Raw genomic sequence first — 14,582 nt, 5'->3', positions numbered from 1 at the left:
CCAGCTCTGTGACCTTGGGGAGGTAACCTCTCGGAGCCTTAATTTCTCCATGGTGAGATGCAGACCCTAATAGTCTCTACCTGGAGGACTTGTGGCGAGGAATAAATGAGGCAGTACATGTAGGCCCTTAGCATGCTGCATGAACAGGCAAGGGCTCACTTTTAGTTCTTGCTGTTGGTACAAGTGTACAGGTAAGAGAGGCATAGATACGTAAAAATTGCTTAAACCCGCTTCTCAAGTTGTGACCACGGACACTCCCTTCTGGCCACTTCCACAGTCGTAACCACCCTGGTGCCACCCTTCGTGACTCCATCTGAGCTAAGAACTTCACTTCCTGACCTGGTTCCGGCCCCCTTGGACAACAGTAGTGACAGACTGCCTAGTGTGGCGATGTGGGCGTTAGCTGGAATCCGCCCTTGATGACCTACCTTCCCCTCCTCCTGCAGAAGAGAGCTGTTTCGGGACAGTGATTTGTTGCTCGTTTTGGTATCCAAGAACCTAGCAACATTCCTGGCGTATAATGAGAAGGCAGATCCCTTGAAGGAAGGAAGGAAGGTTATCTGGAGGAAAGTTGTGTTACTATCTATAAAATAATCACATACCCCTCCCTAACCGTTTGGGCCTCTAGCCCCAAAATGGCATACCAAAACCCCTCTTCCAGTAAGAAGGTTATGATGATTTTATTTCTCAAGATCCCCTTGTTTTTCTAATAGTTGTATGGAGGTATAATTGGTATACAATAAGTTGTACATATTTTTAAATCAACAGTTTTATGTGTTTTGACAAATGTATACACCTGTGAAAATACCATAACCCATTCATTTATGTAGGTGGCACTAGATGTAAAGGTAACATACTCATTATGGAAAATGAAGAAATGCACAAAGAATAAAAAGTACTATAATTCCACCATCCAGAGACAACCATTGGTTAGATTTTACATACAGTATTTCTAAACAGGATTTTTTTGGCTGTGCATTAACTTCTTTTGTTTACAGGGATAAAATTATACTGCATATAAAGGTTTACATCCTGTACTTTTCATATTCCAGTATGATTAGTAATTATTTTCTTCCATTGTGAGATATTTAGATTACTTACAACTTTTCTCTGTTTTAGATAAAACACTGAAAAATACCTTTGTTTACAAATCCTTTTCCACATGTTTGATTATTTCCGTGGAATAAATTACCAGAAGTAGAGTTGGGTCAAAGGATATAAATCTGTTTCCTTTTCTTTTCTTTTTTTTTTTTTTTTTTTGACTTTTTTCAAAATAGAAAAACCTTACTGTTTTCTCAAATTAAGTGACACTATATCCTTATTGTAAATTAATTCAAATAATACAAAAATAATAAACAAGGAAGCTGTCATTCTCTCCTCTTGCTTTCCCCCTTCCCAGCTTTACCCCCACCCTATACACTGTGCAATGTTAAGCCTATGAGCATGAGGAAACATTTGGGGGAGATAACAAAAAAAATTCTAAAGCTGGATTATGGTGATGATTGCACAACTGAAAATATACATTTACTGAAAATCATTGGATTGTACACTTACAATGGGAAATTTTATGGTATATAAATTAAACCACAGTAAAGCTGCTTTTTAGAAGTTAGACCCATAAAGATATATAACCATATTTTTTCTATGCATATGCTTTTTAAATATAAAAATGGTATCCAATATGGACCATGCACATATTTCTATGACAGCACAAATAGATGTATCTAATCCTTTTTAGTGGGTGCATAGAGTCCCAGTGTACAGCTCTACCATAGTTTATTAAGCATTTCTTTATTGGTAGGCATTTAGGTAATTTCTAATTTTTTGTCATCATAAACAACACTACAGTGACCATGCATATACAAGCATCTTTGTATTTTTCTGATTACATTTCCTTATGACGAAATTCAACTAGAATTGCTGAGTCAAAGACTATATTAATATTAAAATTTTTGTTTACTAAATTGGCCTCTAGAAAGGTTGTGCCAGTGTGTACTCCTGCCAACAATGTATGAGAGTGCCAATTTCACCACACCTTCAATAGCACCAAGGTACTGTCCCATATTAAAAATATAATAATTCGATAGCCCAGCATAACCTCTAATTTACAATTATCTGATTACTAGTGGTGTAACACCTTTCCATATGTATATTAGCCACTTTTATTTCTTACTCATCATATCAATGAATAATATCAAATGATATTATTAGCATTGTATCAATGAAGTGATGAAACCTCACATATTTTGATGAGATGATCATGGGGTTAATTATAGCTTATGCATTTTTTACATGAGGTTATAGCCACAGAAATTATTTAATAACACGAGAGGAGATGTCATTTTGACAGATTCACATTTTCCCAGTAATGACCATGATACCTAGATGTCTGTGTTATTTACAAATTGTAATATGGGTTCCTTGAGTTTTTCAACCATTAAAAGTGAAGTTTAACCAGTGGCCATGTATGTATTCACTTAGTACATTCATTCATTCATTTTGGACTCTACTCACCCAGGGGCACCTGGGTGGTTCAGTTGGTTAAGCAACTGACTCTTGATTTCAGCTCGGGTCATCATCTCAGGGTCTTCAGATCAAGCCCCGAGTCGGGCTCTGCACTGAGCATGGAGCCTGTTTAAGATTCTCTCTCCCTCTTCCTTTTTGGCTACCCAGCTTGATCTCTCTCTCTCTCTCGTACTAAAAAAAAAAAAAAAAAAAAAAAAAATTAAAGTGGTGAGGGGATAATTGTCCTCACAATTTATGAGATAACTAACCTTCACTGAAAACAATAAGGATATCATTAAAAATTGAATATGTATTGAGTGCTTCCTACATGCCAGGCATATTAACACAGTGGTTTATATGCATCATCTCATTTAAACCTCACATCAACCCTACAAGGTGGGCATTGTAGTAACCCTGATGTAAAAGCAAGGAAAGCTGAGACAGTTAAATAGCATGGTCATGGCCTCAGAGATAAAAATGGGAGATTTGAGCTTAAATCCAGACCTTGGTAAACCAAACTCCTTAGCATTTAGCAACTCCCCTGTCTCCTTAGCCTTACTGAACTATCTCACAGGATTGTTGCCACTGAGATTTCTTTCTCCCGCCCTTCTTAACTTGAAATCATACTCCACTCATTGTCTCCACTTTGTTAGCTCCGAAACGCGTATGTATGTGTGTATATGTGTATATGTCTAATGTTTATATGTGAATATATATGTGTGTATGTATATTTGTGTATGATCATGTGTGTATATATTGTGCGAATGTGTGTGTATATGTATGTGAATATATGTGTATATGGGTATGCGTGGGTATGTTTGTATGTGAAAATGTGTATATGTGGGATGTATATGAGGATATGTGTATGTTTCTTTCTCCAGGCTAGGGCAATTTGAGGACAGGGACTGGTTCTTGCCCATCCTTACATCCCCTGATCAAACCTGATGCCTTCCAATTCCATAATTTTTGTTGAATAATGAATGAAACCGAAAAAACTTTATACCTACTGAAAATAAATCACATGTCAATTTCTTTCCCCTTCCTTATTTCTAATTTAGGCAGCAAATTTACTAGTACATTCCTTAAATGCTACTGTGTAGGTTACATGCAAATAGCAAATTCCTTTGGTGTACAAGTACTCTGTGGCGTAAATACATTTTTCTCTCCTTGTGGAGTTCTATTTTCAGGAAGCATTTTTTCAGGTATTTTTAAGAAAGTAACCTGCAATTATAGCAATTATTCTCCTAAAATAGGATTGTGTGTCATTCAGAAACTCCAAATCTGATTTTTGGTTATTTTTTTCCTATTTTAAAAGTAAACAAATCACCTGATTTAAGCTGTTTTTGTCTCAAAAGGGGACTCTAAAAATATCCTCCTTTCTACCTCATCTCCCTTTTTGCGTCATACAGAATCGTTACACTCACACTCCCACCCTCTCTTCATTCCTAGCTACTTCTGCTGAAATGAATCATAAGCATTTGGCAGTGTAATAAGTCTTAATATGTTCAAATCTTGAGAAAATAAAAAATGAAAACTGTACAGATAGACACTAACATCTTTTGAACTTTAAGGACTTGGATGGTCAATATTGAATTTATTTCACTTAGACATTAACTAGCTACAGCACCAGGCAATGAACCCTCTGTGATTGATAAAAGCCTTTGTGCTATTCTATTGCTTCATACTGTTATGTATTATATTTCTTCTGTCTTTGTTTCATAAGACATATGCTGGATGTGACACTTCTGAGCACTGGCTCAAAATTATTTGTCCTGTCATTAACTGAGTCCGTGGGCAAGTCACTACTCAATACTTTGTGGCTTATGCACGAGTTTCAGTTTTAACAGAGGTGGCTTCAGGGAAATGAAACCATTCAGAATCACCAAGAAAATAGGATAACTGCTCAGATTGTAGTAATTTGCCTCTTTAAAATGATCTTATGATCTCTAAGAGCCCTTGTAACTATAAAATTCTGTTTTCATTGTGCCCCTAACTTTAGTTGTGTTATATATTAGTAATTGTGTCCATTTTTAGGATATAATTGTGACTGAAGAGTAAATAAATGCAGCTGGAATTTTAAAAAGAAGGGCATGTCTATCAAAAAATCACTGAGAATCCTGTTTGCACTGCAAATTATTCTTGAAATAACCCTTAAGAAATTTACCAAGTGAGAAAGGAAAGCCCACTATATGCATTGTGAGGGGAGGGAGGGATATTTTCAGAGTAAAGTCAATGCCTGTCCTCCAGAAGAAATGTTCAGCTTTTCGCTCTTAAGAAATAACGTCCCAACTCCTTACCACTGTCTCCTACTCTTCCTCATTTCCTCTTCTAATCTTCCAGAACCTGGCACCTCACCCAGGTCTTTAATGAAAACTTTGTTACTACGCATTCCTGTTTCACAAAGCTGTCACAGCAATTACAAACCGCAATTTGTGGCTTATTGCAGTATATTATTAACACAATCATGAGACACTGCCATTTGTCTGGAAAACCAAATCTTTTCTATTTCTGTGGCTCGTTTTGCATGTTGCTACAGGAGGAAATTAACCAATATAGACTCCTATTAGAAGTATATTTATTCTCAAGTTTTTATCCATGTGAACTTCATAAAACAGCCATTTCTAACAAAAACAGAGCAATTATTTGTGATTAAGTGTTCAGCTGAATACAAAATATGTATTCCAAAGTTGACTCTTCAAATAACTATTTAGAACTGCCACCTTTTATACATTCCCTCCCTCAACAAACAGTGTCAATTTTCTGCTATATGCCAGGCAGTATCCTAGCGACTGGGGAATCAGAATCAAAACAGATTAAAAAAAAAAAAAAAAAAAAAACAACTAACAAAAATCTGTACCTCTTGGAATTTATATTGTAGATGGGTAATAATAAGAGATATTATCTTCTAGTCCAGTGCTCAACTAGGGGTGATTTTTACCTGTCCCCCCAGAAATTTGGCAATTTCTGAGGGCAGTTTTGGTTGTCACAACTGGGGAGAAGGGGTGCTACTGACATCTGGTGAGTAGAGGCCAGCAATGCTGCTAAACATCCTACATAAGCAGTATGGGATAGCCCTCCACCCCACCCCCAATAAAAAACTATCCAGCTGAGATTGAGAAACCTGGGACTAATCTTTAATGTTAGAAGTCAGAATGTTGGTTACCCTTAAGAGAGTAGTAGCTGGAAGAGGGCCTAAGGTGGGGGAGGCTTCTGGATGCTGATTACATGAGTGGATTTATTATGCAAAAATCCACTAAACTCTGTTCTTATGATTTGTGTGTTTTCTATAGGTATAATTTAACGTGTATAGCCACTACATTCTTTGAAACTCTTTCCAACAAGAGTGAGGGGTCTATGTCCCCTGCCCTGTAACCTTATATCTGTGACTGCTTAACCAATGTAATATAGCAGGGTCTGTGCCAGCTTCCAGATCCAGACCTTAGGAAATTGACAGTTTCTACTTCCTGTCACTTGGGATGCTTACTCTTGGGTACCAACCACCATGCTCCTCAGAAGCCCAAACAATCCATGGAGAGGCCCCTGTGGAGATACCCCCAGGCCCTCAAAACTGATTGACCTTCAACCTAACAGCCAGCATCAGCTTGCCCGCAATGAGTAAACCATCCTGAACTTGGTCCTCCAGCCTCTACTCAAACTACCTCAGCTGACATCAAGTGGAGAAACCTAAGCCTCCCCCACTGAGCCTTGCCCAAATTGCAGATTCATGAACTAAATAAGTAATGGCTGTTAATTTAAGCCATTAACTTTTAGGGAAGTTTGTTAAGCAACAGTCTGTAACTAGAACAATGTTAAGTAAATCAAAATTTTACTTTAGAAAGGAGAACTATAGCCACATAGCTTTGGGAAATTCTTGGTTAAATACAGTTTTAAAGTCTTTCTTACTGTAGGGGCACCCAGGTGGCTCAGTCGGTTGAGCATCTGACTCTTGATTTCCTTCACGTTATGATCCCAGAGTCGTGGGATCAAGCCCCATGCTTGGGATTCTCTCTCCCTCTGCCCCACCCTTGCATGTGTGTATGCCTAAACTGTCTCTCTCAAATAAAGTCTGTCTTACTGTAGAACTTTTAATGGGCTAATGTGTTTTGTGTTTCTGTGCAAGAGTAGCCAGTGTTTCTCAAACATTTTTAACCCCAGAATCTATATTTTCAGGCATCATCTTGCAGGACTGGTGCTCAATGGATCAGACTTTAAGAAAACTATGCTAACCCTTCAGTAATTCAGAGTTAATATCAGCATAGGTTTAACTGGAAAATTCATCTGTAATGCAGTTAATTCTGATAATAAGGTGAAATAATCTTAAATTTGCCTAATGAAAAATTATCTAATTATTTGAAAAGTTGTAATGGTAGTTTAAAAGATTAGATGACATACCAATAGTTATTTCAAAGTCCCTGAGGTCATAATCAATGGCTACATAAATTTAAAAAAGAAAAGCCACTGAATTATGTTTTACTTAGAAAATAATAGTAGCAATGTATACCTTGATGCTGAATGTTATAAAATGCTTTGCATGTTTTTTTAAATTCTCACTTGATCTTAAGTTGAACTCTACAACATACTTCTAATATACCTTTGGAAACTTGGATGTTTGTCTAGTCCTAAAAAGCAACACTGGATGGAAATGGATAAATTGAGGAAATATATCGGGCTCATGGCTAGTGGAGCTCAAGTTTATTCTTCATTGTCATCATCCAAAATTAAATGGAGGTTGTGTTTTTTGTTTTCTTCTCAAAGACCAATCCCCATTTCCTCCATATCTCAGCTCGGTTTCATTTCAGCATGAGGGAACTTTGGAATAAAAACACAATGTTAGGGGCACCTGTGTGGCTCAGTCAGTTAATTGTCCAACTTCAGCTTAGATCATGACTTCACGGTTCATGAGTTCAAGACCCGTGCTGGCAGTGTGGAGCTTGCTTGGGATTCTCGCTCTCCCCTCTCTCTCTTGCCCTCCCTTGCTCGTACTTTCTCTCTCTCTCTCAAAATAAATAAATAACTTAAAAAAAAAAACAGTGTTAAAGTATAGCATTATGAAGGCTAGGATGCTGACCAGTTTTTCAGGAGCCCCTTGCCATCATTCTCCTTTAACCTTTCAAATGCTCTGCTGGATGGTATTGGCACAAAAACAGACACATAGACCAATGGAATAGAATAGAAACTCCAGAACTAGACCCACAAACGTATGGCCAACTCATCTTTGACAAAGCAGGAAAGAACATCCAATGGAAAAAAGACAGCCTCTTTAACAAATGGTGCTGGGAGAACTGGACAGCAACATGCAGAAGGTTGAAACTAGACCACTTCCTCACACCATTCACAAAAATAAACTCAAAATGGATAAAGGACCTGAATGTGAGACAGGAAACCATCAAAACCTTAGAGGAGAAAGCAGGAAAAGACCTCTCTGACCTCAGCCGTAGCAATCTCTTACTCGACACATCCCCAAAGGCAAGGGAATTAAAAGCAAAAGTGGATTACTGGGACCTTATGAAGATAAAAAGCTTCTGCACAGCAAAGGAAACAACCAACAAAACTAAAAGGCAACCAACGGAATGGGAAAAGATATTCGCAAATGACATATCAGACAAAGGGCTAGTCTCCAAAATCTATAAAGAGCTCACCAAACTCCACACCCGAAAAACAAATAACCCAGTGAAGAAATGGGCAGAAAACATGAATAGACACTTCTCTAAAGAAGACATCCGGATGGCCAATAGGCACATGAAAAGATGTTCAGCGTCGCTCCTTATCAGGGAAATACAAATCAAAACCACACTCAGGTATCACCTCACACCAGTCAGAGTGGCCAAAATGAACAAATCAGGAGACTATCGATGCTGGAGAGGATGTGGAGAAACGGGAACCCTCTTGCACTGTTGGTGGGAATGCAAATTGGTGCAGCCGCTCTGGAAAGCAGTGTGGAGGTTCCTCAGAAAATTAAAAATAGACCTACCCTATGACCCAGCAATAGCACTGCTAGGAATTTATCCAAGGGATACAGGAGTACTGATGCATAGGGGCACTTGTACCCCAATGTTCATAGCAGCACTCTCAACAATAGCCAAATTATGGAAAGAGCCTAAATGTCCATCAACTGATGAATGGATAAAGAAATTGTGGTTTATATACACAATGGAATATTACGTGGCAATGAGAAAAAATGAAATATGGCCTTTTGTAGCAACGTGGATGGAACTGGAGAGTGCGATGCTAAGTGAAATAAGCCATACAGAGAAAGATACCATATGGTTTCACTCTTATGTGGATCCTGAGAAACTTAAACAGGAACCCATGGAGGAGGGGAAGGAAAAAAAAAAAAAAGAGGTTAGAGTGCGAGAGAGCCAAAGCATAAGAGACTGTTGAAAACTGAGAACAAACTGGGGGTTGATGGGGGGTGGGAGGGAGGAGAGGGTGGGTGACGGGTATTGAGGAGGGCACCTTTTTTTTTTTTTTTTTTTTTTTTTTAAGAAGGAGCAACAGCCTCCTACTGGCTAAAGGAATCAAAGGCATCAGTTCTTTTTTTTTTTTTTTTTAATTCTTTTTCCCAACGTTTATTTATTTTTGGGACAGAGAGACACAGAGCATGAACGGGGGAGGGGCAGAGAGAGAGGGAGACACAGAATCGGAAACAGGCTCCAGGCTCCGAGCCATCAGCCCAGAGCCTGACGCGGGGCTCGAACTCACGGACCGCGAGATCGTGACCTGGCTGAAGTCGGACGCTTAACCGACTGCGCCACCCAGGCGCCCCAGAGGAGGGCACCTTTTGAGATGAGCACTGGGTGTTGTATGGAAACCAATTTGTCAATAAATTTCATATAAAAAAAAAAACAAAAACAAAAACAAAAAAACAAATGCTCTGCTGGAGCCTGACCTCTGGAGGTAGAGTTCTCCACTCAGTCTTTTATTCCATGCTCACCCTGGATCTACAGTGCCCTGCTTTCCATCCCAGAGCCTTACTACCAAGTCTTAACCACCCTTATCTATGCCTGATTGCTGGAAAAGTTATTTTCTGTATGAACCTTCACGTTCAAATTGTGCTGACAGTAATCACCTCACTTCCAAACCAACTGAGTTAGGAATTCTGGTTTCTAGATTTCTCTTTGGCTTGTAGAAAGACCATTTGTTTGGCTTTTGTGCACCTCACAGAAGCACACTACCAAAAGGGAAGGAGAAGGCTGAAATCCAGCCTACCTTTTATTAACTAGGCTGAGTGTCTGGGAGTCTGTCAGTCCAAACGGACATCTTTTTCTGGATTTAACAAAGATAATTTATAAAGTAGTGTTTGTGCTGGCTTCTACCATAGGTCTCCGTGTAGTCATTTGAACAGCCAGGATGTTCTCTTTTCCTATCTTTTCTGTTACCTTAGGCTCTGTCCCATTCTATACTATATCAGACATGTCCACTAAATATTAGAGATTTGACTGAGTGATTTGTAAAACATTCTGTGCCCTCACGTTCTATGATTCTGTATTCTGTTCTTTCTAATTCTGTGCCCTCACGTTCTATGATTCTGTATTGTGTGCTTGCTATCTTGCCTCTTCTTATGGACCCAGTGCTTTGTCCCTCTGGCCGGCAGGCTGTCATCTAATCTAATGCCCTGCTACAGTAGAATTTTCAGCTCTTTCTGACCCACCCAGACATCATCCCCTTTTACAACAACCTTATTTAAAGATGCCCAAATACCCAATTAAAAATTTAAAGGCAAATCCTTTAAAATTGACATCTATTACATCCATTGACATCTATTACAACTTTTTTAAATAGTTGAAAACTATGATCACTTTTTAATCAGGTCATTTTCTTTTCAGAGAAAAAATCTAAAATAATAGTAACAGGTTGTAAATACCTCACCGAGGACAGGAGAAGATGGATGTCCCAGCTCAGAGAGCTAATTCGTTCTTCCTCCGCCTTTTTGCTCTATACAGGCCCTCAGCAGGTGAATGATGTCCACCTGCCTTGGCGAGGGCAGACTTCCTTTGCTCACTCTGCCAATTTAGATGCTGGCCTTTCCACAACACCCTCACAGACACACCCAGGAATAAGGTTTTACCAGCTACCTCGGCGTCACTAAGCCCAGTTGACTTTATACGTAAAGTTAACACGGCGCCATGCCACATAACACTACTTGGAACTGTTAGATGCATACAACGAAATGGATGAATCTGAAAAAATTGTACTAGTGAAAGAAGCTGTGAAAAAAGGGTACATTCCATTTGTACTGTGAATGGAAACTAAAATACAAATTAAACTATAGTGATAGAAAGATAGACATCGATGGTTGTCTGGAGGCAGGTGAGAGAGAAATTACACAGAGTCATATGGAAACTTGGAGGGGAGCAGTAAATATGTGCCTTATTTTGATTATGGTGATAGATTCACAGGTGAATATATATGTCAAAACCTACCAAATTGTACAGTTTAAACATACAATTTATTGTGCCAATTATACCTTGGCGAAACTGAAAAACTTACTTTAATGATGCTATCTAATCAAATAATAACCTAATCAAGGCATCATTACAATTATAATCAATTAATAATTATTGTGACTTTGTATCTTATTCAAAATCAACTCATATTGTCTTAATAATAATAAAAAACCCAGGTTTATATTACGGCTATGCACATAACTAAAGTTTACACTCAGAGTCCCCAGGTGAAACATTAAGAAATGGTCCTTCACTCTAATTGAAAATTGAAAATCCATTTTCATAGAAAAGACAAATGGAGGGATGACCTGAGTGGGCTTTGGTACCCCCAATATCCCCATTGACAACCATTCCTTCCATTTTTTGAAATGGACACATTTTATAGACACAGTTTTTCTGAATTACATATAAAGTGCTTTGTAAATAAAGCTTGGAAGTAAGTCTTCGAGCCTCCAGTTCCAAATCAATAAACTATCCATAAGCCCCCTATCACCACATACAATTCTGGGTCACCACTGGGAGAGACTTCCCCCTTTTTGTGACCCTTCCTATAATACAGAAGCCACTTGGGTGGTTTTTATACCTGTGATTAGCACCAATAATTATGCTGAGATTTGTAGAACATTTTGCTTCTAATCAGCATTCACTGAATTTCTCAAAATGTAGGCTTCAAGTGGAAACCTGCAAGTTCTGTGCTCCCACTGAAACTTTCTGCCTCACTCAGGAGACCATCCTAATTCCGTTCTACAGCTTTGCCTTTCAAATGTTTGCTGGTTCACATAACAACAAGGATTAGGGAATTATTAAAGGATAAAGACTGCTTTGAAGCTAAGTATTACTGCCATCCAACTGCAGCCCCACCGATCTAGCTAAACCCACAAACTGAGAAGCACTAGCTCTTTCAGTCTTCCTCTCCTTGTCTCATGATTTACTTTCCCAAAGGGAGGTTATGTTCCATTATGTTTTGATAGCATCCAGATTCTCCAGATAAACTCATTTACAGCGTGGTATACTCCCGTCAACCAGGCCAACTGAATTATTTTCAAATTACTCACCCCTTTATTGAGCTGGCAAAACAAGCTAGCTGGGTTATTAATATAAAAGCACTGTAAGGTGATATGCTTCTTCAGCTTCAATGAAACATCATTTTTATAAAATAATGAGCGCTTCTGCGTAGTCAACGCATAACTCTTTATGTGCTACACAGAAGTAAAAATTCACTATTCTCTCAACCAGAGCAGGTAGTAAATTAACCAGAGGATTTAACACTGTTTCAGTAACAGTGTCAAGCAATGAGAGGATGGAATTAGGGTTTGGAAGAAAGGAAAGAAGGAAGGAAGGAAGGAAGGAAGGAAGGAAGGAAGGAAGGAAGGAAGGAAAGGAAAGAAGGAAGGGAAGAAGAAAGGACAGTAATGTTTCTGATATAAAAGACATTTCATCATTTACAATTTGCTTAACATGAGTTAAGAGTGCAAGAGGACACACAGTTAAAATGATGCTGGTCGATATTTTAATATGAGAAGCCAGAGTTGAGGACCAAAAGCCAAAAGACAGGTGCTATCCTTAGCTGTATCAGCTATCTTTGAAAGGGCTAACAGTGTGGGGTTTTACTGACAAATTTGAAGGGTCATTGGACCTGCAAAAAACAGGCTTTGCTACAGATGTGGTGCTGAATGTGTTACCCAGTTTCCTCTTTCAGGACTAAGGGTTTATTTCCTCAGGCAATGGGGGTCAGTTCTCTACAGGATTGACTCCTCCAAAAAGTTTCCTTTCCCCAGGCCACAAGGTCTTCCTGAGATAGTCTCAGCCATTGACTGGTTAATGCCAGAGGCCACAAGTCCTGGCCCTCCCACCTCGCAGCAGGACAGCTCTGAAGGGCCATCCCAACCCTGGAGATCACGATGGGTTTAGCTGAGGCTTTCGTTGAGACTGTTTCACAGTCTACCTTCTTCCCACCTGATCCTGCTTCCTTCCCTTCCACAGGTGTTGAACCCAAGAGTGTTTGCCAAGCAATAAATTTATAGCACACTTATCTCTGTCTCTGAGCTAGCTTCCCCAGAACCCTCTTTCTCCCCCAGCTTTTAGTGAGACATAGCTGACATATAACATGGTGTGATTTTGAGGGGTACAACGTGTTGACTTATATACTGCAAAATGACTGCTATTATAGCCTTTAGCTAACACCTCCATCATATCACATAATTACCATTTCTTCTTTGTGGCGAGAACATTTTAGATCTACTCTCTTAGTAACTTTCAAGTGCATAATGCAGTACTATTAACTATAATCACAATGCTGCACATTAGATCCCCAGGACTTATTCATCTGGGAGCCTGTATTCTTTTTTTAAAAAATCATTGTTTTGTTTTGTTTTTAAGTTTATTTATTTATTTTGAGAGAGACAGAGACAGTGCAAGTGGGAGAGAGGATGAGAGAGGGAGAGAGAGAGAATCCCAAGCAGGCTCCAAAGCACCACCAGCACAGAGCCCAACACGGGGCTCAAACCCACGAAACTGGGAGATCACGACCTGAGCCAAAACCAAGAATTGGGCACTCAACTGACTGAGCCACCCAGGTGCCCCCGAGAGCTTGTATTCTTTGACCAACATCTCCCTTTTTCCCCTACCCTGCAGCCCCTGGTAGCCATCATTCTAGTCTGTTTCTATGGGTTTAGCTCTTTTAACCTCCACATATAAGTGATATCATACAGTAGTTGTCTCTCTCTGATTTATTTCACTTAGCCTTCAAGTTCCATCCATGTTCTTGCAAACACAGAATCTTTTTCTTTCTCACAGCTGAATAATATCCCATTGCATATATATACACACATATATATACCACACACACTATATGTGTATACATATACTATATGTATATGTATGTGCATACATATATATATATGTGTGTATATATATATATATATATATATATATATATATATATAATGCCACATCTTTATCCATTTATTCATTGACAGACACTTAGGTAGTTTCCATATCTTGGCTCTTGTGAATAATGCTGCAATGAACAGGGGAGCCAAAACCCCTTTTATTTATTTTCATCTTATTTTAAAATTATAAACAACAAAACGGGATATAAAGTGAAAGATTAAAATCCCACACCCTCCCTACTCCCCTAGTTTCCTCCAAGGACCACTGTTAACTATTGCTTGTATGCCCTTCCATAAATGTCCTCTAAGTCTACAACCATATATATGTCATATATATGTCATTTTTTTTGTACAAGTGAGAGTATAATATGTAAGGTTTATGCAACCTGATTGGTTTCATTTAAATATATTCTGTTTATCTTACCGTATCAGTATACATTTCTTCAGAGTGGTTCTGTATTATATTATACAGATAAACCATAATTTTTAAAACAAACTTTCCTGCATGAATAGGTAGGTAGTTTTTGTTTTTCCCCTTTCACAGATAATATTTGCAAGGAACATCCTTGAATGTTATCTCTCCCCATTTATGTGGTATATCTATAGTGTAAATGTGTAGAAGTAGAATTAATTCCTAGATCCAATGCTGTGAGAATTACAAAAAATTTTAAGATATGCCAAATCATTTCCCTAAAAAGCAACCCCTATTTAAATTTCAAATATTCCTCAAATCAGTGCA

Source organism: Prionailurus bengalensis, chromosome D2 (genome assembly GCF_016509475.1).
Source record: "Prionailurus bengalensis isolate Pbe53 chromosome D2, Fcat_Pben_1.1_paternal_pri, whole genome shotgun sequence".
NCBI lineage: Eukaryota > Metazoa > Chordata > Mammalia > Carnivora > Felidae > Prionailurus > Prionailurus bengalensis.
The sequence above is the reverse complement of the archived record's forward strand: the minus strand, read 5'-3'. Positions refer to the sequence as shown.